This window comes from Ochlerotatus camptorhynchus, unplaced genomic scaffold (assembly GCF_037179485.1).
Source record: "Ochlerotatus camptorhynchus isolate MF236.1 unplaced genomic scaffold, CSIRO-AGI_Acam_v1.1 ptg000432l, whole genome shotgun sequence".
Classification (NCBI taxonomy): domain Eukaryota; kingdom Metazoa; phylum Arthropoda; class Insecta; order Diptera; family Culicidae; genus Ochlerotatus; species Ochlerotatus camptorhynchus.
In genome coordinates, this window is record NW_027040918.1 from 8,158,835 (window position 1) to 8,183,005 (window position 24,171).

The window sequence follows — 24,171 nt, forward strand, 5'->3', positions numbered from 1 at the left end:
ATATTACTCTCTTATAGATTGTACCTGAGTTCAATTTCATCTGCTGGAGATATTGAAGCTTTCGAAGTTGTAGAAGAGTGAAACGATTTTGATTTTCCATTAATTTGATTGAATTTGTCCTCAATTCTCAAATGAGTTTTGCAATTTGGTTTTCATCTAAATCTTGTTCATCTAATCCATGTGATAAGAGTAAAGTGGATTTAGGCATGGAAAATCACTTGCATTCATTTATTCATTCCGTAAAATAATGTATTAAGCTTTTGTAGGTAATAAGGTAAATGGCTCTAATGTTGGCCTATGGATCTAAGATTGGGCCCATCGCAAAAAATCTGCTATTTATCAATTTTATCTAGATGGACGCGTCATTGGTACGGAACTATTGGATATTTTTGGTCGCTATTGAAAATGTAGTCGATTGCCGAATTTATGTATGGGCCCAAATTAGGGGTATTTAGGCCGACATTACATCCATTTCCTCTACTTCATACATTATTTTATGGAATTATGTTATTGAAAAAAAGTTAAGAGGCAAACGAATGTCAACGAACACACGACATTAATGTAAGTGATTTCCCATGGTTGAGTGAGGAAAAGGTTCGTTTTGTATTTTTGCAAAATTTGCAAACACAACAAAACAAAATTAAACAATTGTTCAATAGGTCTTTTGCTGACAAGCTATCACCAAAATCAAAATCACAACAATTCGTGATGTTTTCGAAAAGTTACATTGAATAGTTTATTTTGAGGTGAAAAATTAGAACTTTGCAAGAAGTTTGCAGACCTAGAAAAAAAGAAAAACAATATTGGATGAATGATTTTATTTCAGGTCATGATTGCGTTTCTCTTTAGCGGGGAAAAAGTTCAAGTGTTTCTCCAAATCCGTCAAAACAATCACATAAAGGGTGATACGGTCAAAATTTGGTCAAGGGAAAACGCGTGTAAATCGGTGAAATCGTTTATTTAAAAAATCAAATTAAATTTCTTTTTCAAGTTCAATTAGTATAAAATTCAGGAAAAATATTCAATTAGGCTTCCGCTTTTCCAAATCCGAATTGCCGGGCCTTACGCTTGACCCCTGCCATCAGATTTTGTACAGCCACCTTGTCCACCTTCTTCGCCGCAGAAAGCCAGTTTGCCTTGAACTGCTGCTCGCCCTTAGCAGTTTTTTTGGTCTTCTTTAGGTTCCGCTTGACAATAGCCCAGTATTTCTCAATTGGGCGGAGCTCTGGCGTGTTGGGAGGGTTCTTGTCCTTGGGAACCACCTGCACGTTGTTGGCGGCGTACCACTCCATGGCCTTTTTACCGTAATGGCAAGATGCCAAATCCGGCCAAAACAGTACGGAACAACCGTGTTTCTTCAGGAAAGGCAGCAGACGTTTATTCAAACACTCTTTCACGTAAATTTCTTGGTTGACAGTCCCGGAAGCTATGAAAATGCTGCTTTTCAAGCCACAGGTACAGATGGCTTGCCAAACCAGATATTTCTTTGCGAACTTTGACAGTTTCATGTGCTTGAAAACATCTGCTACCTTTCCCCTTCCTTTTGCCATATAAAACTCCTGTCCCGGAAGCTGCTTGTAGTCGGCTTTGACGTAGGTTTCGTCGTCCATTACCACGCAGTCAAACTTCATCAGCATCGTCGTGTACAGCCTCCGGGATCGCGCTTTGGCCGTCGTATTTTGTTTATCATCGCGATTTGGAGTCACTACCTTCTTGTAAGTCGATAGTCCGGCTCGTTTTTTTGCTCGATGCACGGTTGAAGACGATACACCCAGCTTATTTGCGGCATCTCGGAGAGAGAGGTTAGGGTTTCGCTTGAAACTACCGGCAACTCTCTTTGTCGTCTCAGCGGCTTCCGGTTTTCGATTTCCCCCCGATCCAGACTTCCTGGCTGTCGACAAACGTTCCCCAAACACTTTAATTGCATTTGTAACGGTTGATTTGGCAACTTTTAGCGATTTTGCCAACTTTGCGTGCGAGTAGCTCGGATTTTCGCGATGCGCGAGCAAAATTTTGATACGCTGCTCTTCTTGCTTGGACGGCATTTTGACAACTGAAGAGTGAATTCCAAAATCAAAATAGGAGCAACATTCTACACACACACACCTTCAAAATTAGGGGTGTTCAGGTTTTTTAAATGCAAAATTGAAAGAAATACGTCAAGTTGATATTGACCAAATTTTGACCGTATCACCCTTTATGCGTGAAATGCATTTATTGGCTCAAGGTCAAGCCCACCATCAAAGCAAAAAAAAAAAATTGCGGAGTTTTGGGAATTTTTTTTTTCACTAAAAGTAAGTGACATATTTCAAATCGGTTTACACACATTTATTCTAGATAAACATTTCAAATGGTCCTATCTGCATAGATCGATTCTCTTCATCGACTTTCTCTTTCGTTAATAACTCAACTTCAAAAGCATTACCTGCTGTGTTCGACGTTCTAACCGCAAGATAATATCTTCTGCTATCAAACTGTGTGGCAAAAATAGCACGAAATGTGTTTGCGTAGGTGTGGTTATCAAAAGAGACAGTCGATGAAGAGATTCGATAAAAGTAGATAGAACCTTTTGACATTTTAATCGAGTATTGTTCTTACATTCGTCTTCGAAAATCATTATATTATATATTTCCTGGTGGTATTTGTTCCCAGGACGGCGCTCCCAGAAGGAGGCCTTTTCAAAAAGACGTTCCGCTGACACGAGCAGAAATTATTCCACGATCTATCTTTTGAGGAAGCACGCTATTAAAGGGCGAACACGAAATTATTGCGACACCGAAAATGTCATGCCAATTTTCTTATAATGTTTAGAATCAAACCAAAATTTTAGGGTAGTTTTATACATATATTTACTTCAAAAATCAAAAGAAAAGTTAATCGATGGAGCCTTGAGTGTAAAATTGAACGCATTTTGTGTCATCCGGTACCAGTTTCCCAGTTTTTTTTTTTTCATTTTCTTAACATGTCCTTCTCGTCTTTGACTGTCTTCTTGCTCTTCCGAAGTTCCCGCTTCATTATTGCCCAGTACTGCTCCACCGGACATGTTTGGCGGATTCATGTCCTTTGGAACAAAATGGACAGAATTGGCCTCATACCACTCCAGGACACTTTTAGAATAGTGGCATGATGCCAAATCTGGCCAAAATAGCGGAGCTTCGTCGTGCTGCTGCAAGAACGGCAAAAGGCCCTTCTCGAGGCACTCAGATTTGTAAATCTCGCCATTTACTGTGCCCTTTGAACCGAAAGGCTCACTCCTCAGTCCGCAAGAGCAGATGAGGTATTTGGAGGCGAACTTCGACATTTTCTTCTTCTTAAATTTGTCGTCCACATCGAACTTGCTCTTGCCGGTGAAAAACTCCAACCCCGGAATTTGCTTAGAATCGGCTTTTATATACGTTTCGTCGTCCATCACACAGCAGCCATATTTTGTCAGCATCTTCTCGTAGAGCTTCCGTGCCCGAGTTTTAGCCGTCGATTGTTGCCGCTCATTACGGTTTGGGAAGTTCTGTACCTTGTATGTATGTTGTCCAGCTCTCTTCTTTGCATTCTGGATGTAGCTCTGCGACATGCCGATCTTTTTAGCCAAATCACGGCTTGAGACGTTGGGATTTGCTTTAATCATCCGCTTCACCTTTCCCTCCGTCTTTTTGTTCTCCGGTCTCGGTTTTCTTCCAGCTCCTTTGCCGTGGTCCAACGTCAACCGCTCCTGGAACCGCTTCAACACTCTGGAGACGGTTGAATGGTGAATGTTCAACATTTTTCCCAACTGCCGGTGCGACAGGTCAGGAAAGGTGTTTGGAAAGAATTTGTTCTCTCAACTCGCGTTGGTTCACCTCCATTTTCGTTGAATCGAAAAACACGACTTCGAGTTTGACAGCATGTACACAATACACATCAATGAGAAAGTGTGCAAAATTTGGTTGATTTTTACCCAATGGTAAAAAAGTTATGCCCTGTTGAATGTGTCGCAATAATTTCGTGTTCGCCCTTTAAAACAAAATCTTATCAAATAAATAACAGGAAAATAAAAGTTATACTGATTTTTTATCTAGATCATTTTTTTAGTATACCTTTTACGTTGGTTTTCCTTTAAACCAACACATCGTTAAAGTTATACAATTATTCTACTTTTTTAAACTTGATCAATTCTTTCTTTAACTCTATAATGTGAAGGAGCTTGGGATTGAACCCATGATTTTTTACGCTTTATCTCATATTTAGAATAAATCCGGTTCACACTAAAACTCTATAATGTGAACTTGAGATTTCACCCATAATTTTCTGATCAATAAGCAAAATCGGTCGGCACTAGGCCGCCGAGCTCCTTATATCACAAAAACATTACGATCAAGTTCCCGATCAACTTGCTGTTACTAGATTTCAATCCCGGCGGCATTCTCACCGATGAAAATAACAACTTAATTTTGAGAAGGATTTTTTTATGGATTTCAGATTAACACATCTTAAACAAACGATCTTCTATTCAGTAAGCAAAAGTGGTTGATGCCTGCAAAGCTCATCATTAATGTTTCGAGACGGTATTTGTTAAAGATTGAATCAAATTTAAACCAATAACTGGAAAGGATCTCATCCGAATGACCTGTAATTACCCGGCCTCCTAATGTTTCATAAGCTCTTCCAAATTTACTGCTTAAAATATGTAATTTTTAATTTCCGACTTTTTCCCGATTTCCCGGTTCACGGTGTTCTACAATAGGTCTTATTCATCTGAATAACATTAACAGAGATAGCAATCCAATGACATTTATATAAGGTCTGGGCCAACAGACAGCTTGCTGGTGTTAGAAGCAAGAATGTTGTAAACATTGCTGAACATCTGCGAACAGATAGAAATACGTCACTGCCAACAGCTGTTTCGTGTAAAAAGATAAACATTGCAATAAAATACGAACACCACTGAACATTTGCACATTTCACTAACACCAATAAGCCCTTTGGCCCAGACCTTATATAAACGTCATTGATAGCAATCTCCTATCTAGTCGAAACACACAAAACGAAACTATCTCAGAGAGTGAGTAACTTTACTCATTCTTAAGGATACATTTCTAAATGCGTTGGTAACTCAGCGCATGAGTAACCTATGTAAAAATGAGTCACTCTCTGAATAAGATTCATTTTCAGTGAATGTAGACTGCTCAAGCAAGCCTATTGAATCAAATGTTACTAGTGCTGCAGGGTGAGTGAATTCTGAACTAAGAGGCTAATCATGCGATAGATATTGTCCATCCGAATAACTTCACTGAATACAGAAACCTGCTTTCTGGCCGTGCTGTCAAGTTAAAACATGGAATTTGATGCACTGATACACTGAGCTTGACTATCCATTATCCAATTTCTAGCCGAGATGGCACTAAATACATTGAAAACAAATATTACTCAGAGAATAAGTTTCTTTTACTTATTCGTATTCATGCGTTGAATAGCCTACACTTTATTTCATACGAATGAGTAAAAGTGACTCACAACCAGTGTTGGCAATATCAAGAGCATCATGTGAAATGGCGTACAAGCTTTACACAAGCTACGCAAACCATCAACATCGCCGGTAAGAGGAAGCGATGATGTTGTTGGTTTGCGTGAGTGACCTTCGGTTGGTGAGAAAAGGGCCTACAAATGTTTGTTTACAAAAAGCGTGTATGTCCTTTTCACGTGTGGCTCTTGATATCATCAATCAAATGATATTTTTCTGTTCTCATACGTTCTCAATATCACGCGTGATATTGAAACAAAATGTCATGCTTGATATTGATTTTACAAGCTCCTTTGATATTGCGAGACTATTCACAACGCGCAACCGTCAAGCTGAGAGTTGACTCGACACAAAAATGATTCCGTTGCGCATCGTTTTCTTAGAAAGAGAAAGTATAGTTTGCTATCTCTTTTCACTGTTCACCGATGGCAGACACGAAGTGACTGTTGCCAGTCGTTATGGAAGTTTCAGTTGCGTTCCGATGTAAAGCAAAAATCATGAAACTCAATCTCACCACTGTTTGTTGAGATTTGCAGCTGGTGAGTTTTGTTAGCTTAATACTCCGAGCTGCAACATCATAGCTTGAAAATCAATTGCAGTTGTGTGCTTGTTGATTTTTGTCTATGAAAATCAATCGTGATCTTCGGTATTGGGGAGATTTGATTTTTTTGATATTTTCCCAACATTGCTCACAACTGAGGAAAAATTATTCACTCTCTGAGTTAGTTTCGTTTTCAGTGTGCAACGCAACGAACACCTCGATTTATCATTCGGCAGCCAGAGGATGACTGCAGTAAAACTTTCTACGTTTCGCTTACTTAAGCATTTGGATTATCATTCTATGTCCCTCTTTTTTTCTGTATTTAGCTGATGTAGGTGAATGAATAGGAAAAAAATGCTACGATGTCCACGCTGCAGCGAAAAAGTTCGAGGTTGATCCGTCCAACGTGCAACGCTGAATGATCATGCGGCTTCGGCTTGTGTTGTTAGGGACCAACTTTCTGAAGACTGTGTTAGGGGTGAGCACCTTGCGGTCGAAGAAAATATATGAGAAATTTGAATGTTTCCATATTTCTTAATTTTTAGCTATTTAAATATTTAAAAAATTTATAATGTGTGACATACCACACAAATCTTATAAAACTATCGAATCGATCGACATACAAATCACCAAAATACATTGATTATTTGCCAAGTTATAAGCATTTAAAGTCTGACCAATTTTTGTTGCATTTCCCTGGATTGGCACCCTTCCCGAAAGACGTAGCCCTACGTAAAAAAAAATCGAATGATAGGGGGTCCCGTTAGTCACTTCCTTTCTTAACATGAAACCATCGCTTTAATGCAGCGTAGCGTTTACTAAAATGAACCCAGTGCAAACCAGACTCTTTTATCCAACATACTAGTGATTACTCGTGGAAGTTCAGAGGATTTCTCAGCTTCCAACAATGCGAGTATCACGGCAACACATTCCTGCACATTCGGATGCGGCCGGCGCTGGTAATGCCTATTATCAAGTTTGACATCACCAGTTTTTACACATTGAGAATGTATGTTAGTCCCAAGCATCATCTGTTGGGTCTCTGTGTTCTTACTGCTGATCTGGAAATAACGGAGTAGCAACCGCGGGCGGTCAATCATGCTCATGCTCATGATAACAGAATGTTTGACTGACCAGCCAACTCAGTAATGCTGCAAGGAGTATTCCGGTAGAAATATTACTGACTACTGTGCTTTCTTGTTTACATGATTTACAGTATAGTATGTTCAAAGTGTTTTTTATGTTACTTCATACGCGAAGTTAACGATTTTCAGAGTTGGTTGGAAATGCTAACATGAAGCTTTAGTGTGATGATTTATTAGCTAGAGAATGATCTTTAGAAGAGGGTAGGTGGATAGTTCCGTTAGAGTACGGCAGTATGAAAATTGAATAGAAGTTGAAAATGAGCGAAGGGCCATTAAAGCGACAGTTTTCAAGATAGACGCACATTTTTGCCTAGCCCGTACGATGTACGCGGAGACTTGAAGTATGTCTCCAAGTCTACAGGCAAAAATGTGCGTCCCTCTTTTTGCTCATAAACTGACTGCGGCTGTGGAATAGTTCTAGCGACGTTTTCATCACTACCTAAAGCCCCACGTTGCGAGAGCATTCCCAGTCGATGGTGTGTTATAATGCAGTTCTTCTTTACCCAACTATTGTGTTGCTCCTCTCGTCATGACCAACGTGATCATCTCAGAGAGAAAGCAGTAGGGTGGTTGTTGCGTGCTGTACCATCATCAGCATTGTTGACGGCTACTCCCGCCTTGAGTTGTTACATTCAAAGTGTTTTTTATGTTACTTCATACGCGAAGTTAACGATTTTCAGAGTTGGTTGGAAATGCTAACATGAAGCTTTAGTGTGATGATTTATTAGCTAGAGAATGATCTTTAGAAGAGGGTCAGTCGCTAGAACTATTCCACAGCCGCAGTCAGTTTATGAGCAACAAGAGGGACGCACATTTTTGCCTGTGGACTTGGAGACATACTTCAAGTCCCCGCGTACATCGTACGGGCTAGGCAAAAATGTGCGTCTATCTTGAAAAACTGTCGCTTTAATGGCCCTTCGCCCATTTTCAACTTCTATTCAATTTTCATACTGCCGTACTCTAACGGAACTATCCACCTACCCTCTTCTAAAGATCATTCTCTAGCTAATAAATCATCACACTAAAGCTTCATGTTAGCATTTCCAACCAACTCTGAGTATAGTATGGTAAAATTGTTTACTGACTTCATTTAGACTAATGGAAATAATCGTAAAATTGTATATCTGCAAAAAATGTGATGCATTATTGAATAATCTGTAATGATCTATATTACAGAACCGTTTCGGAGAAAATAAATTACCGACTTAATAATAAAAAAATAAGTATGGGAACCGCGACAGCTATGCTGGAGACCGCAGGATACTACAGTGAGTGAGTGTATCAGATTCATATAACACCTTCACTTCAAATACACAACAAAAGAGGATTATCTAACAAAATCGTGACATTTACAATGATAATGCAAATCAACCCGTCCACATTCTCCTATCCCAGAGTCGTTAATTATAAATACTTTCAACGGAAAGATTATAACACAGAATCAAACTGACCACGATGCATCGCAATGACGCTAATGATCGCACGATATCATCTAGAGTACACTGTGCGCATCATCACGGCAGCCGCATGCCGATGATTGGTTCACCATTAAGATCGATGCAAACTAAGCCGCTGAGCCGGTTCCAATGCAACAACCGTATCTAGCCTACTCACACCAAATACCAACATGCGCAACACGAGATGAGTCGACCCGCAGAGGGAGGGGTGGTACAAAGCAAACAGACGAATAAATGTAGCAAATGTGTACGATTTGGCACGTGTAAATGAGTCTAAAATTGAAAGGCGTGAGAATTTGATCCTATGAATGATAATCGACCGCCATTCGTTAAAAACCAACAGTTTACCTACCCCGCTTCCCTTAGCAATACAGGCACCTTCCGAATAGCGCGGTGGGTGGTACTGTCCACCCAACGTTATATCTCGGCTGTTCGGTGACATATTGAGTTTATTTTTTTTTTGTAGGTGACTTGTATATATTTGTTTCTAATCAACTCAATTGGTTGGAGGATAGCCAAGAAATAGCGGTGGGTTGACAGCACCACCTACCGCGCAATTAGGGAGATTCATGTAGCTACTACTAGCTAGTATTGTTGTAGATACAAACATTCCAAACCAACAGTCATCAGCACATCAGATGGCGGCAAATTGAATGGAGTGTCGAGTGATTCCCCAACCGGGAAGTGCTTCCAGGTTCGGTGCAGAGTTCACGCGGAAGGTTAGAAGATGATTTTTAGATTTTTGCATAATGGTGCTGTTTGAGCAAACAGATTTTTCAAGAAGTTCCAGTAACTCTTAATACATGGGAGAACTTCTTCCAAATTGGATTTTTTTAAATAAAAAGCAAAATTGTTCAACACTGTTCCCACTAGCTATATAAATAGCAAAGCAACATTGACGAGTGTTGATTTATTTCAGCAATTATTCTCAATTGCATCATGCTCTGGATTGCTTCCGCTAGTAGCTGCAATGTTGAAAGGCATATCGGTAGGGTTGTATGTACCGCTTGCGCGCTCGAGACCACTAACTGCTGTAACTTGGCTTGGAACTTGATACTTTAATATTTATTGAGTGGTTGGAATAGACAAAGGTACAGCACAACTGGTTAGGGTTGGATAGATACACCACCAATATGCACATACCTAGATCGAGCGATCTCCGTGACATTTGGAATGGATTGCCTTGAATGACAATTAACCCTTTCAGCTGTGGTGGTTGATTGATTAGTTATTTGTTTTTGATTGGTACAAAAAGTTGAGCTCTGTTCTTCAGAATTCCTGTATGCCGGTCTCCCAGGCCGGATTTTAGTTTATTCAATGACTTGAGCTACTCTGGTTTTAATGGTAAGTTCTGTTTTTGTCAATGGTTTGGCTGGACAATGTGTTCTAACCATCAAGAACAAATGATAGTTTTTACATTCGTCACCTCTCCCTTCTCCACTAAATTTCTAAATTTCTGAAAATCATTAGGGGGCTGCTAAGCTTGTTACAATATATTTCTACAAGTCTATTCTATTTTCTATTTTATTCTTATCAAATGTAATGTCCAAGATGTCATAAGTTATAGTTTTAACTATTTTTTTCTCGTTAACTGACATAACCTCAAAAATGCGTGTCGATGCATGTTGATATGGCTGGTTTACAGCAATGCAATGACCAATCGTTATGATTCAGTCATTATCCAAAAAGTATGGCTATCTACTTTTTTTCAAATATGTAGACTAGGGTATTTCATTTTGAAAAAAAGTGATGAATTTTTGATAGGCCACCCTCCAGTTCGATTCATAGCCCCAAAATATGAACCTGTGCAAAAAATGGTAAAGATTGATGAAGGTTTAGAGGTCGCGCCAATGATTTGGATTTTGTATGGAGATTTTGGTGAATTAGTATGGGAAATTATTGATTTTCGTTTACATTGCTCTAACTTTGGTTGTAGTTGTCCAAACGTTGAAAAAAAAAAATATGTGGTTGTCATGACAATGATCAACAAGCCTGTTGTTGTTGCGATGAAATTGGCGTTGTTGCCTTGTACATATTCATCTGTCAATTTACCCTATTTTGCCATTTTTTCACATTTTTATAATTCTTGATACGCTGCAAAACTGAGCGTAGCAACTGTAGGCTTTTTGTTTATTGCCATAGCAATAACATACTAAATTTTTTCGACATTTGGACAAGTAGAAGCAAAGTTATAGCGATATAAGCGATTTTTTAAATTCTTCCATAGTAATTCCCATACAAATTTCAAATCATTGGCGCGACCTCTAAACCTTCATCAATCTTTACCAATTTTTGCACAGGTTCATATTTTGGGGCTATGAATCGAACTGGAGGGTGGCCCATCAGAAATTCATCACTTTTTTCAGAATGAAGCACCCTAATGTAGACATTCAAATGGACCTGTGGTTGGCCAGCCGGAACGGAAGAACCCGGAAAAGTCCCGAGCAAAATGCGTGTCGATTCATGTTGACATGACTGGTTCTCGGCAATTTGGTTACCACATCTTAACACTCCGAATACGATGCCTCCGAAAAAGTGTAACGGCAGGCACAACTTAGCCATTTCTTAATGAATTTCAAAAATGGTGGTACCTTTTGAATTTCTAGGGTTTGTAGATGATTTTGATTGCAAAAAGATTGAAAATAAAGTCGTCTACTTGTTTAAAAAACGAAAAGAGTTGTTACACGTTTTTTTGAAAACTGTGTTTTTAGGGTTTTGCAAGTGGCGCAAGATCTGTAATTTAGATTAATGGGCACAAATGTTCACAATTAGTCAGAAAACAGTTATGGTTCCTATATATGGATCCTGGAGACAACGGAACGGTCCTAAAAAAATCCGGAACATCCGTAAAAGTGGTCAATCCATGAACCTGATCCTTGAGCTCTGCGGTTTTTTGAAAACATTAGGAACTTTGATATAAAAAAAAATATTTAGGGTCGTGACATAAACCTGTACCTGGATGGCCATGAGACCGTCCAGCAGAAGATCCGGATCATCCGTAAAAGTAGTAAATCCACGATCCTGATCCTAGAGCTCCGCATTTTTTTAACATTAGGAACTGTGATGATAGAAGCAATTTGGGGTTGTGACATAAACATGAACCTTGATGGCCATGAGACCGTCTTCCGGAAGATCCGAAACATCCGTGAAAGTGGAAAATTCACGAAACTGATCCTAGAGCTTCGTGGTTTTCTTTAAAACGTGATATTAGAATGAATTTGGGATCGTGACATAAACATGAACCCAGATGGCCATCGGACCGTCATCGTTCTGGACTTACCAGAGGATGGCCCCATGGCCATTTGGGTCCATGTTTATGTCATGACTCCAAATTCTTTCTTATATCGCAGTTCCACATGCTTTCGAAAAAAAAACGTAGAACTCTAGGATCAGTTTCGAGGATTGATCATTTTAAAAGATGTTCTAGATATTGCTGAGGACAGTCCCATGGCCTTCTAGGTACATGTTTATGTCACGATATGACAGTTCCAAGTGTTTTCGAAAAAACCGTGGAGCTCTAGGATCAGTTCCACACATTGACCACTTTTCCGGTTTTTTCGGATCTCCCGGAGGACGGTTCGATGACCATCTGAGTCCTTGATTATGTCACGACCAAATTCATTCTAATATCACAGTCCCTAACGTTTTCAAGAAAACAACGGAGCTCTAGGATCAGTTTCGTGAATTTTCCACTTTCACGGAAGTTTCTGATCTTCCAGAGGACGGTCTCATGGCCATCAAGGTCCATGTTTATGTCACGATCCCAAATTCATTCTATCATCTCAGTTCTTAGTGTTTTTCAAAAACTGCGGAGCTCTAGGATTAGTTTTATGGATTGACCACTTTTACGGATGTTCCGGATCTTCCGGAGGACCGTTCCGTTGTCTCCAGGATCCATATATAAGAACCATGACTGTTTTCTGACTAATTGTGAACATTTGTGCCCATTAATCTAAACAAACACAGTTTTCAAAAAAAACGTATAACAACTCTTTTCGCTTTTTAAAAAAGAATACGACTCTATTTTCAATCTTTTTGCAATCAAAATCATCTACAAACCCTAGGAATTCTAAAGGTACCACCATTTTTGAAATTTATTAAGAAATGGCTAAGTTATGCCATTGCAGACTTGCCGTTACACGTTTTTCGGAGGCTTCGTAGTCGGCGTAAAGTTTTTTACCCACCGTATTCGGAGTGTTAAGATTGAGCCATTTCTTGAAAGGTATGACTATCTACTTTCAAACGTAACAGACATGGAACCGATTGGAGTTGTTGGACGATAAAATCCGTGAAAGGTGGTTCTGTGGAAATTCGGATTCATCGGGAAAATGGTCAAATCCTGAAAGTAGACCTAGAGATTCGCGATTTTTTTTTCTAAACTGCATACAATCATGAGCATAGAAGAAATAATATACCACCACCATATCGATTCTGCACCACAGTGGCCTGAAAACGGTCCTGTGCATATCAGGAATCACCGGGAAAATAGTCAAACCCTGAAAGTAGACCTAGAGACCAGCGATTTTTTTTTATTTACTTATGATCATTAGCATAGAGGAAATATGACATCAACATATCGATTATGTTACCGGGTGGCAAGGGTGGCAAGGGTGGCATACAATCATGAGTATAGAGAAAATATACCATCACCATATCGATTCTGCAACCAAGTGGCCAGAAAACGCTCCTCTGGATATCTGGAATCACCGAGAAAATATTCAATTCTTTGTTTATTGTTTATTGTTGTTTTACATCAACAGGCTGGATGAAGCCTCAATGATATTAACCTAATCAACAATAGTAAAATAAACAGTCAAGCATGGTCATAACATAAAAAAAAAAATTTAAAAAACATAGGGTAGAGAACTACTTCGGCCTAATCGCCCATTTTGGGCCTATCGTGCAGAAAACACAAAATAATTCCATGATTTCAGAGTTAACAAGTCAATTATGAGTTTGGTACGACACTTTAGTTAATAAACTACCGAACGAAGTCAATGAGAACGCGTGATATAAAGGTTTGCACCCATAATTCACAAAAACAAAAGAAGCGCTCCGACCAAATCAATTTTTATCTTCATCCGATGGCCGACGTGAATTCATTTGCGTTTCAATTGCGTTTCAATTGCGTTTCAATGCGTTAGGCCGAGTTAAGAATCCGTAGGCCGAGTTTGGTGTCAAGAAGCAGTGTTAGACTTTTGACAATATCTCAACGATTGGTTCCTCTTTATCCAATCTTACTGTACGTACAGAAAGGTAAATAAATTTGGAAGCCATCAGTAATAATAACATGCCGTTTGGTGCTAAACTGCGCTAGATTAAGAAAGACTAAGAGCGGGTTGTGCTTAATAGGCCGAAAATGGGGTAGTTAACCCTATATCTTATAGTAAGTAACTCCTACCAGCGAAAAACAGAAGAAAACTTTCGACGAAGCGCATCACGGGAGAGATGAAAGTCGAAAACAGATGCAACTATGTTGAATATTCTCTGCAGTCTGCATGCTCGATAATTTGTGCGATGTAGAGGCACTCTTAGAATAAGGTTATTACGAAGCGGTCGGGGTTGAACATTCAGGTCAATTTGCCTCACGATAGCCTTGCAATCTGTCCTTCCTTGCAGGATATCGGCCACGGTTAGGGCTCTGCTAGTGTCTCTTCTAGTCCGGAGAAGTTCTAGGTCGATAAGTTGACAACGGCTTTCGTAATCGAAACGGATCATTCCAAGGCAATATACGCAACGCAAAACGAAGAAAGCGACGTTGAACAGATTCAATTCTTTCGGCACCGTTGTTGTAGTTTGGGTTCCAAATAGCTCAAGTGTCGATCGAACAAGCAAACAATAGAGAGATTTTAGACAGTAGATATCAGAGAAGTTTGAAGCTATCCTAAAAATGAACACTTAAGTTCTTAACGCGATTCCAAGAACACGCCCAAGTCTTCCACCTGATTCACGCGTTCGATTGTCGAGCCAAGCAGGTCATAGCTAAATAATATCGGTTGTTGTTCTAGTGAGAACGTAATAGCGGAGCATTTGGCTGGGTTCACTACCATTCTGTTTAACCTGCACCAACTAGCGAATACATTCAGCTGCCGTTGAAGAAAGTGACAGTCAGCAATGGAGCAGATTCGTAGGAAGATTTTGAGGTCATCTGCATATGATAACCGAGGAGCTTCGATGACCAGATGCACGTCGTTGAAGTAAAGTATAAAAATCAACGGTCCCATGTGGCTTCCCTGAGCCATAGGAGATTGCAGATCAGCTAGCTTCTTCGTTACATCAGGTATACGATGTAACGAAGAAGCTAGCTGATCTGCCATCTCCTATGGCAACCTTTAGCTGGCTACCGGTAAGATATGATCGAAACCAACTCAGAAGATTACTGCATACACCGAGCCTGCCGAGTTTAGCAATCGCAATAGCTTGGTTCAACTTGTCGAATGCTGCGGATAGGTCTGAATAAATAACGTCCGTTTGAACCCGATCTGACATGCTTTCGGTTATATACGATGTGAGACACAGCAGATTGGTGGTTGTAGAGCAGCCGACAGTAAACCCATGTTGATCAGCACTCAAATACTGCTTGCAATGGGACAGCAACGGTTCCATAATCACTAGCTCGAATAGCTTCGAAATGGCACTTAACTATGTAATTCCTCGATGGTTATCCACAGCTCGTTTCCTTCATTTTTTGTGGACGGGAAACATGTGCGCTAATTTCCAGCAAGATAAAAATATGCCACTGGAGATAGACAGGCGATGAAGCGGAATTAACAAGCTAGCAATATGCCTCTTCAAAAATATACAGATGGAACTCCATCAGGTCCAGGATTGAAGGATGACTTGAGCAGAGTCGCGGCCTTAGAAGTCATCTCAGCATTAACATAAATTGCACCCAGCCTTTGATCATTTACTGGCACGTTCCACGTAATATGGTCGTCAGTTAGTATCTCATTAGTGAATTTACTGGCAAACTTGTCGGAAAAAGGCGACATATATCCTGAACGGTGGCAGCAACTTCTCCGTTGAATTCCATAGATGATGGGAGGACGGATTCCCTGCGTTGCCCGTTCACATTCTTAAAAGTAAACCTGGAGATCCCCGTAACGTGGGTAGATCACCTTTTCGTGGTTACGGGATGTAACATCTACCACCGATTCCTAGTCCTGACTACTTCAAACTAGGGGAACAGGATTTTTCAGTAATCCAAGGAACACATCTTAGTCCTTGTTACTTTTTATGCCTTGTTGATAGTGACAAGACTCGGCTTTGTCTACCGAGGATGATCTTGATACATGGAAAAAAAAAATAAGTTAGTTGTCTTCATCTATGTGATTCCTAATCTTCTATTCGTTGTTCCCTAGTTTGAAGTGGTTAAGACTAGGGTTCTGATGCATGGTCATTATCGGTGTCATACCTTAATTTTGTTGCTAAGGAATCCAATTTTGACTGACAAAGGGGCGCACCTTTGGAGGGTGTTTCAACACTCCGAAGGGTATAAATAGCGGGACCTTTCAATTAGAGTCGGATCCTTGCGATAAATGCAAGAGTGGCAACTGTAAAAAATCGAATACTTCATCATTTCTCAATAGTGATGGAGTAATACGACATGCACTAAACTAAGGACACGGGATATACTACAATAGATCAATTTACTGGTCGCAGTAGTGTTAGGTCCCGAACAGAGGAAAAAAAAAACCTGGAGATCCGTGATTTTTTAGAAAATGTTAAGAACCCTTAGATGAGAAGACATATCTCAGTGGCAAATTGATTTGGTCCCCCGGTGGTTATTGACAACCTTCTGGATATCCGGATTCATCGGGAAGTGATCCATTCTAAAAAGTAGTCCTAGATATTCGCGATTTTTTTTTTCTAAAATGCATACAATCTTCAGTATAGAGGACATATATCACCATCATAGAGATTCTGCACTGGGTCGCCAGAAAACGATTCTCAAGATATCTGAAATCACCGGAAAAGTTGTCATTTTCTGGATGTAGATCTAGAGACCCGCGATTTTTTTTTTTTTTTCATTTTTGAAAATGCATCAAGCTCTTAGCTGATAACAAATATATCTCAGCACCATATTGATTCGATCCCCCGGTATCCAAAAAATGCGCTTCTTGATATCCAGTTTCACCGGCGAAATGGTCAATTCCTTGAAGTAATCCTAGTGATCCGTGGTTTTTGTTTTTCTAAATTGCTTGCAATCTTGAGCATAGAGGAAATATACCATCACCATATTGATTATGCTGCTGAGTGGCCAGAAAACAGGATTTCCGGAATCACCATACAAGTGGTCAAAGAACTCTGCGATATTTTACAAATTGCACAGCGCCTTATGTAAAGTGGAGAATTCTCAACACCATGTTAATTCAAACACCTAGTTGCCACAGAACACCCTTCCGAATATACAGATTCTTCGTAAAAGTCGTCAGTTTTTGAACGTGTGCCTGGAGCTATGATTGTTTTCTATGCAAAATGCTCAGAATCCTGAGCATAATTGATATGGTAGTCATATAATACCACCTTAGACATTCGGATTCCTCTGAAAGTGGTAATTTTCTTAATGTGTTCCTGAGTTACAATTCAGTAACCATTTGGTATCCACTCTGATTAATGATGGTTTTATAGCGGCAATGAACAATCCATTTAGTTTAAATACAGCACTTCAAAGTGTAAAACATTCCTGCTTAGTAATTCAGTTTCTTGCTGTTATAATATAAAAACCTTTTATAGGCTGGCAAGAAAGTCTAAAACTGCCTTGTTTTGAAAATAAATTTAAAACAGTTCTCAATCCCTAAAACTGTTCTGTAATTCAAACATAAGCGTCATTAGCAATTGTTTATTAATGTCTTGGTGAAATTCTTTATAAAAGTGTTCTATTGTTGCTTTTTAGGCTTTTTAAAATGCATCATAAACTCCCCAATTACTGTTTACAAATTGAGTTTAAAAGATGGTTCCTCATAGTTAATAAAAGCCACATTTATGACAAGGAAATCCCGAAGGATAGACGAAGTAGGATGAAAAATTCAATTCGATTTCAGCAAAACTTAATTTTTTAGAAGAACCAGCACACCATCAACGACTGACCATCTGGCGGGGAAGAGTAAAGTGAGCGTGGCCCTCGAATTCATAAAACATTGTCAAAAGTTTGAAAACATACCAGCCTTCTCCAGATCTTGTGAACAGATGACAATCGAAACCGACAGCAAACCACTGAAACTGTTAGTTAGCGGAGATTAGCTGGTTTCCGATCCATAGCAGCGATTTTATTCGGCGAAAGAATCAACGCTTCGAAAATTTCATTCAAGCGTACATCCCTTCATCGTTGGATGGTACACTTCTGTAACCACCCGGAAGAAGGGGATCTTTTTCGGGAGCGGTTGCACTTCCAGCTGTTCGAAATGGGAAATGTTGTAAAACAGTTTCGCAAACTATGCGAGTAACTGCTCCCAATCCATCGGGAGAAAACCGCCTGGAAGAACTTTGGATCCCACAGCGCAACTATTGAAAGATAAGCAAACTTTGACGTTTAACGTTTTGCAGGCTACTTTGCCTCCATAAATGCTGCCGAAAATCTGAACGGGTTGACTTTATACCCCGTTCACATTACAGCCTATATCACGTAATATCGGTTGTCTTGCAATGAGCACTCATACATAGGATTTCCAGTGAAAACTAGATGTATGAGTGCTCATTGGAAGACAGCGTATATCACGTATACGCTGTGATGTGAACGGGGAATTCGATAAATACAATTCAGCCTGAAAGTTTTCTGCATAAAAGCCATTTTAAAACCTTATGAACTTGTTAAGGTTCAATTTACTTTGATGCATTTTTGAAAAATTCAAATGCAGTTTTTTTCGACGCATCATTTCACATTGCAAAAAGCTCGCGTCATTTTTCGTAAAATAGCAAAAAAAGAATAGAATGACGCAAGCTTTTTGCAATCTGAAATGATGCTTCGATAAAAACTTCACTTGAATTTTTCGAAAATGCATCAAAGTAAATTGAACGTATTTCTTGAAAGCAAAACAACTTGTTCACAAATGACCCATGAAAAACAACTTTTATGCCACCGCCATGTTACAATTAGTTTGCTTGTTTTTTACAATCTTCGATTTTCAATCTAGGGTAACTGGATGTTATGTCGGCCTAAATACTCCTAATTTGGGCCCATACATAAATACAGCAACCGACTAAATTTTCAATATCGACTAAAAATATCCTTTAGTACCGTCCCAATGACGCGTTCATCTAGATAAAATTGATAAATAGCAGATTTTTTGCGATGGGCCCCATCTTAGATCCATAGGCCAACATTAGAGCCATTGGATATAACTATATTTTGGTAAATTAAGCAATGAACAAACATTTAAATGTGAAAATCATAAAAAAAAAATCGGCCTAGCTCGATCTGAAGATTTTTTTTTTTTTCAATGTAAAATAATTAGTCAAATCGACGTTTTACGAGGGCGGACTTATTTTTTTTCAATCTTTTCACGTACATTTCACATAACATTTAATAAGGCACTTAAAACTTAGGCCACTTAATGAGAACTATTGTAATTAATTTGTATATTTAACAAGATTTTTATACCATCAGTTTCTATTTAAATTATTTTGATAACATCGGATTAATAAATCCTTTTCTATCTTGATTGATGCTTTCCTAGTAGATTTAGCAAGCAGCTAGGGGAAATGGCTCGGAAAGGGTTTTTATTGTTGCTAAATACATTTTGTTGTAGCTATCAAATGGTTCTCAAAGCGTTCGTCATACAACCTTTTGCAGTAAATCAATCTTGAAGAGCTTCGAGAATACACCCTTTAGAACCTTCTCCAGCGTGGGCCAACTAGACATATTCTAGTCTTAATGAGGATTTGGTGGTTGTATTAACTGACATAACCCCAAGCCATAAAAACTTCCTCAAAGCCCCAAGGCTGCAAAATGCGTGTCGATTCATGGTTGACATGGTTGGTTCTCAATAATGCGATGATCAATCTTTATGATTTAGCCACCATTCGAAAGGTATGGCTATCGTCTTTCATTTAATACAGGTAGATGCCCGATTGAACCTATGATTGGCCATCCGGAACGGAAAAACCCGGAAAAGTCCCGAGCAAAATGCGTGTCGATTGAAGTTGACATGACTGGTTCTCGGTGATTTGGTTACCAAATTTCAAGATTGAGCCACTATTTGAAAGGTATAACTATCTACTTTCGAACGGAACAGACAACGAACTGATTGCACTTGTGGTTGGCAAATCGGAACGGGAACACCCGCGAAAGGTGGCTCTGTGGAAATTCGGATTCACCGATAAAATGGTCAATTCCTTAAAGTAGACCTAGAGATCCGCGATTTTTTCTAAATTGCTAACAATTATGAGCAGAGAAGAAATATACCATCAACATATCGATTCTGCAACCAAGTGGCCAGAAAACGGTCCTCTGGATATCCGGAATCATCGGAAAAATAGTAAATTCTTGAAAGTAGACCTAGAGATCCGCGATTTTTTTCTAAATTGCTTACAATCATGAGCATAGAAGAAATAAACCATCAACATATCGATTCTGCAACCAAGTGGCCAGAAAACGGTCCTCTGGATATCCGGAACCACCGGAAAAATAGTAAATTCTTGAAAGTAGACCTGGAGATCCGCGATTTTTTTCTAAATTGCATACAATCATGAGCATAGAGGAAATATGACACCAAAATATTGATACTGCTACCGGGTGGCCGGAATATGGTGCTCTGGATATCCGGAATCACCGGAAAAATAGCAAATTCTTAAAAGTAAACCTAGAGATCCGTGATTTTTTAGAACATGTGAAGAACCCTTATTTGAGAAGAGATATCTCAGTGCCATAGTGATTCGGTCCCTCGGTGGCCATAAAACGCCCTTCTGGATATCCGGATTCACCAGAAAAATGTTCAATTCCTATAAGTAGTCCTAGAGATTCGCGATTTTTTCTAAATTGCATACAATCATGAGCATAGAGGAAATATGACACCAAAATATTGATACTGCTACCGGGTGGCCGGAATATGGTGCTCTGGATATCCGGAATCACCGGAAAAATAGCCAATTCTTAAAAGTAAACCTAGAGATCCGTGATTTTTTAGAACATGTGAAGAACCCTTAGTTGAGAAGAGATATCTCAGTGCCTAGTTATATCTCGGTCCCCCGGTGGCCATAAAACGCCCTTCTGGATATCCGGATTCACCAGAAAAATGTTCAATTCCTAAAAGTAGTCCTAGAGATTCGCGATTTTTTTCTAAATTGCATAGCATCATGAGCATAAAGAAAATATGCTGTCACCATATCGATTATGCTACCGAGGGGCCAGAAAACGGTCCTCTAGATGGCCGGAATAATCGGTAAAATTATCCATTCCTGAAAGTAGCCTAGAGTTCCGCGATTTTTTTCTAAATTGCATACAATCTTGAGCTTAGAGGAAATATGCCATCGCTGAATCGATTTTGCTGCCGGGTGTCCATAAAACACCCTCGTGGATATCCGGATTCACTGAGAAAATGGCCAATTCCTAAAAGTGATCCTAGAGTTCCGCGATTTTTTTCATAAATTGCACACAATAATAATCATAGAGGAAATAAGCTATCACTATATCTATGCGGCTGCTAGGTGACCAGAAAACGGTCCTCTGGATATCCGTAATCACTGTGATCAAGGGCAATTCCTGAATGTAGACCTAGAAATCCGTGATTTTTTAGAACGTGTGAAGAACGTTCAGTTTAGATGAAATACCTCAGTGCCATATTGATTCGATCCCCCGGTGGCCATAGAACGCCCTTCTGGTTATCTGGATTCACCGGGAAATTGGTTAATTACTAAAAGTAGTCCCTGAGATCCGTGATTTTTTATAAATTGCATACAATATTGAGTAAAGAGGAAATATGCCATCACCATATCAATTCTCCTTCAGGGTGGCCAGAAATCGTTCCTCAGGATATTCGGATACATCGGAAAAGTAGTAATTTTTACAAAGCGGTTCTAATGCTCGGTGAATTTTTAGTAAATGTATTGATCCTTAAGTTAAGTGGAGATATCTCAGTGAAATATTAATTCGTTCACCCGGTGGCCATAAAACCCCTTTCTGAATTTGGAATCACCAGCAAAATGGTCAATTAAATTAAAAGTGGTCCTAGCGATCCGCAATTTTTTCAAAATTGCATACAATCTTCATCATAGAGGAAATATTCAATCACCATATCGATTCTGCTTCACGGTGACCACGAAGCGGTCAGCTAGATATCCAGAATCACCAGGAAAATGAGCAACTCATAAAAGTAGACCTAGCGATCCACGTTTCTTTTTTAAATGTGAAAAACCCTCATTTGAGAAGAGATATCTCTGCTCCATATTGATTCGATCCCCCGGTGGTCATAAAACGCCCTTCTGGATATCTGGATTCATCGGAAAATTAGTCCATTCCTAAAAATGGTCCTAGAGACCCGCAATTTTTTCTTAATTGGATTCTATCGTGAGCATAGAGAAAATATGCCATCACTATATCGATCCTCCTCCAAGTGATCTGAAAACGGTCCTCTGGACATCCTGAATAAACGGGATCAAGGTCAATTCTTGAAAGTAGACCTAGAGATTTGCGATTTTTTAGAAAATGTGAAAAACTCTTAGTTGAGAGAGATATCTCAGTGCCACATTGATTCAATCCCTCGAAGGCCATAGAAGGCCCTTCTGGATAATCGGAAACACCGGAAAAATAGTGTATTCCTAAAAGTGGTTATGCACCTCTCATAATATCAGCGCTAGCTGGTGTTACTAGCTCGCTGATCGTCTGCCTACTTACGTTGCAGGTTCAACAGCATTTGAGCGACTGCCCTGTTGACGGCATCCCAGGTGCCCTCCTCTTGACGCATTTCCTCGCCGGCATTAATTGCGCCAAGAGCAGACATCTCCCTTCGTATTGTTTCGAATCGAGGTCGAAGACCACATTGTACAATGTTATATTACCCAATAAGCCCATTGACAAATGTGCAGATGGTTTTGTGAAATATTGAATAGCTTTGTTGTGTGTGTACTAACACATTTTTTACTGTAATTCTATGTTTGCACTACGGAGTTATAACATGTTACATCAAGATAGCCTTGTAACATTTTATAACCCGTTATGCGAACGGCACAAGTGGTGTTTCTTGTTGTAGCGTGATTTGTTTATTTTTGAAGCCATCTATATTTCAAATTCAATCTATTCGAAAGTGACGTGTTTCGCTTTGTCTGAATAAAAAAAATAGTGAATCAAGTGATTGAGAAGAAAGTGAGGATGAATCGGAATGCTCGATTGATGAGGAAATGGTGGTGGAAGAATATTCCGAGGAGGAAGACATAATTATTGGTGATGACAATGAAGAAACTGTGGGTGAAAGTCAACTGAATGTGTATACATCAAAAAGTGGTAAGCAATAATGCCAGAAGCAACAACATTCCTGTTACTGTGGCTAATGACAATAAGATAATTGAATGACAGAGATGCTGAGGATAGCTGTCTGATGTCCTTTGTATAAGATCCTGCTCAACTGGCTTGTTGGTGTTAGTGATATGAGGCAATGTTTAGTGGTGTTTGTATTTTATCATAATGTTTACTTTTTTTTTGCATGAACTGCAGTGGTAACGTCACGTTGGATATTCGCTATATGGAACGTTCGTAGGTCTCACGCGTCGTCACTGTACGCTTGCTCAGCAATGTTCACAATATTTTTGCTGCTAATGCAAGCAAGCTATCTGTTGGGCCAGATCTATAATATATGTGTTGTATCGGACATCGATCTATGCCAGGGTTTTGTCAATGTTATGAAGTATAGGAGGAAGGTGGTAAAGTTCGAGAATCTGTTTGTATTACTTAGTAAAACAAAAATAACGTAAACTAATAAAAACATTTCGTCAATATTTGCAAGGACAGGACTGAGATTTTTTTCGGCGCCGGTGGTGTAGGGTAAGCGTGACTGCTCTCTCACCCCAACGGGTCTGGGTTCAATCCCAGCCAAGGTCGGTGGGATTTTTCTGAGGCATAAAAATCTCTGGTCACGTCTTCCTTCGGAAGGGAAGTAAAGCCGTTGGTCCCGGCCCTTATGCGTTGATGGGTACGATATCCTTACGCAGGTGTGGAAGCTGCCTCTCTGCACATTCGATTGTCGTCAATGGATGGCAATCGATATCCGTCGGTGATTGGCACTAGATTGTGGAACAGAAAACCGACGTTAACAAAAAAAAAATAGAACAGCAGGTAGCTCAGGACCATATTCAGAAATCTACCACTTGTCAGAGGAATCCGGATATCCAAGTTAATATTCTATGACTACCACGTGAGTGAATCGATATGACGCAGATAAATTTCAATTTTTCTCAGGATTCTGAGAATTTATTAAAGTCAAAAAATCATAGGTCCAGGCACACATTCAAAAACTGACCACTTTTATGAAGAATCTGGATATTCGGAAGGGTGTTTTATGGCTACTGGGTGTTTGAATTAATATGGTGCTGAGATGTATCCTC

At 39.5% G+C, this 24,171-nt stretch overlaps 1 protein-coding gene across 1 annotated transcript in view; it reads left to right on the forward strand.

Annotated features, from left to right (window-relative positions):
* The window catches only part of yellow-b, a 75,589-nt gene that overhangs the window by 25,320 nt on the left and 26,098 nt on the right, over window positions 1–24,171 (forward strand). The gene's annotated exons all lie outside the window — the stretch shown is intronic.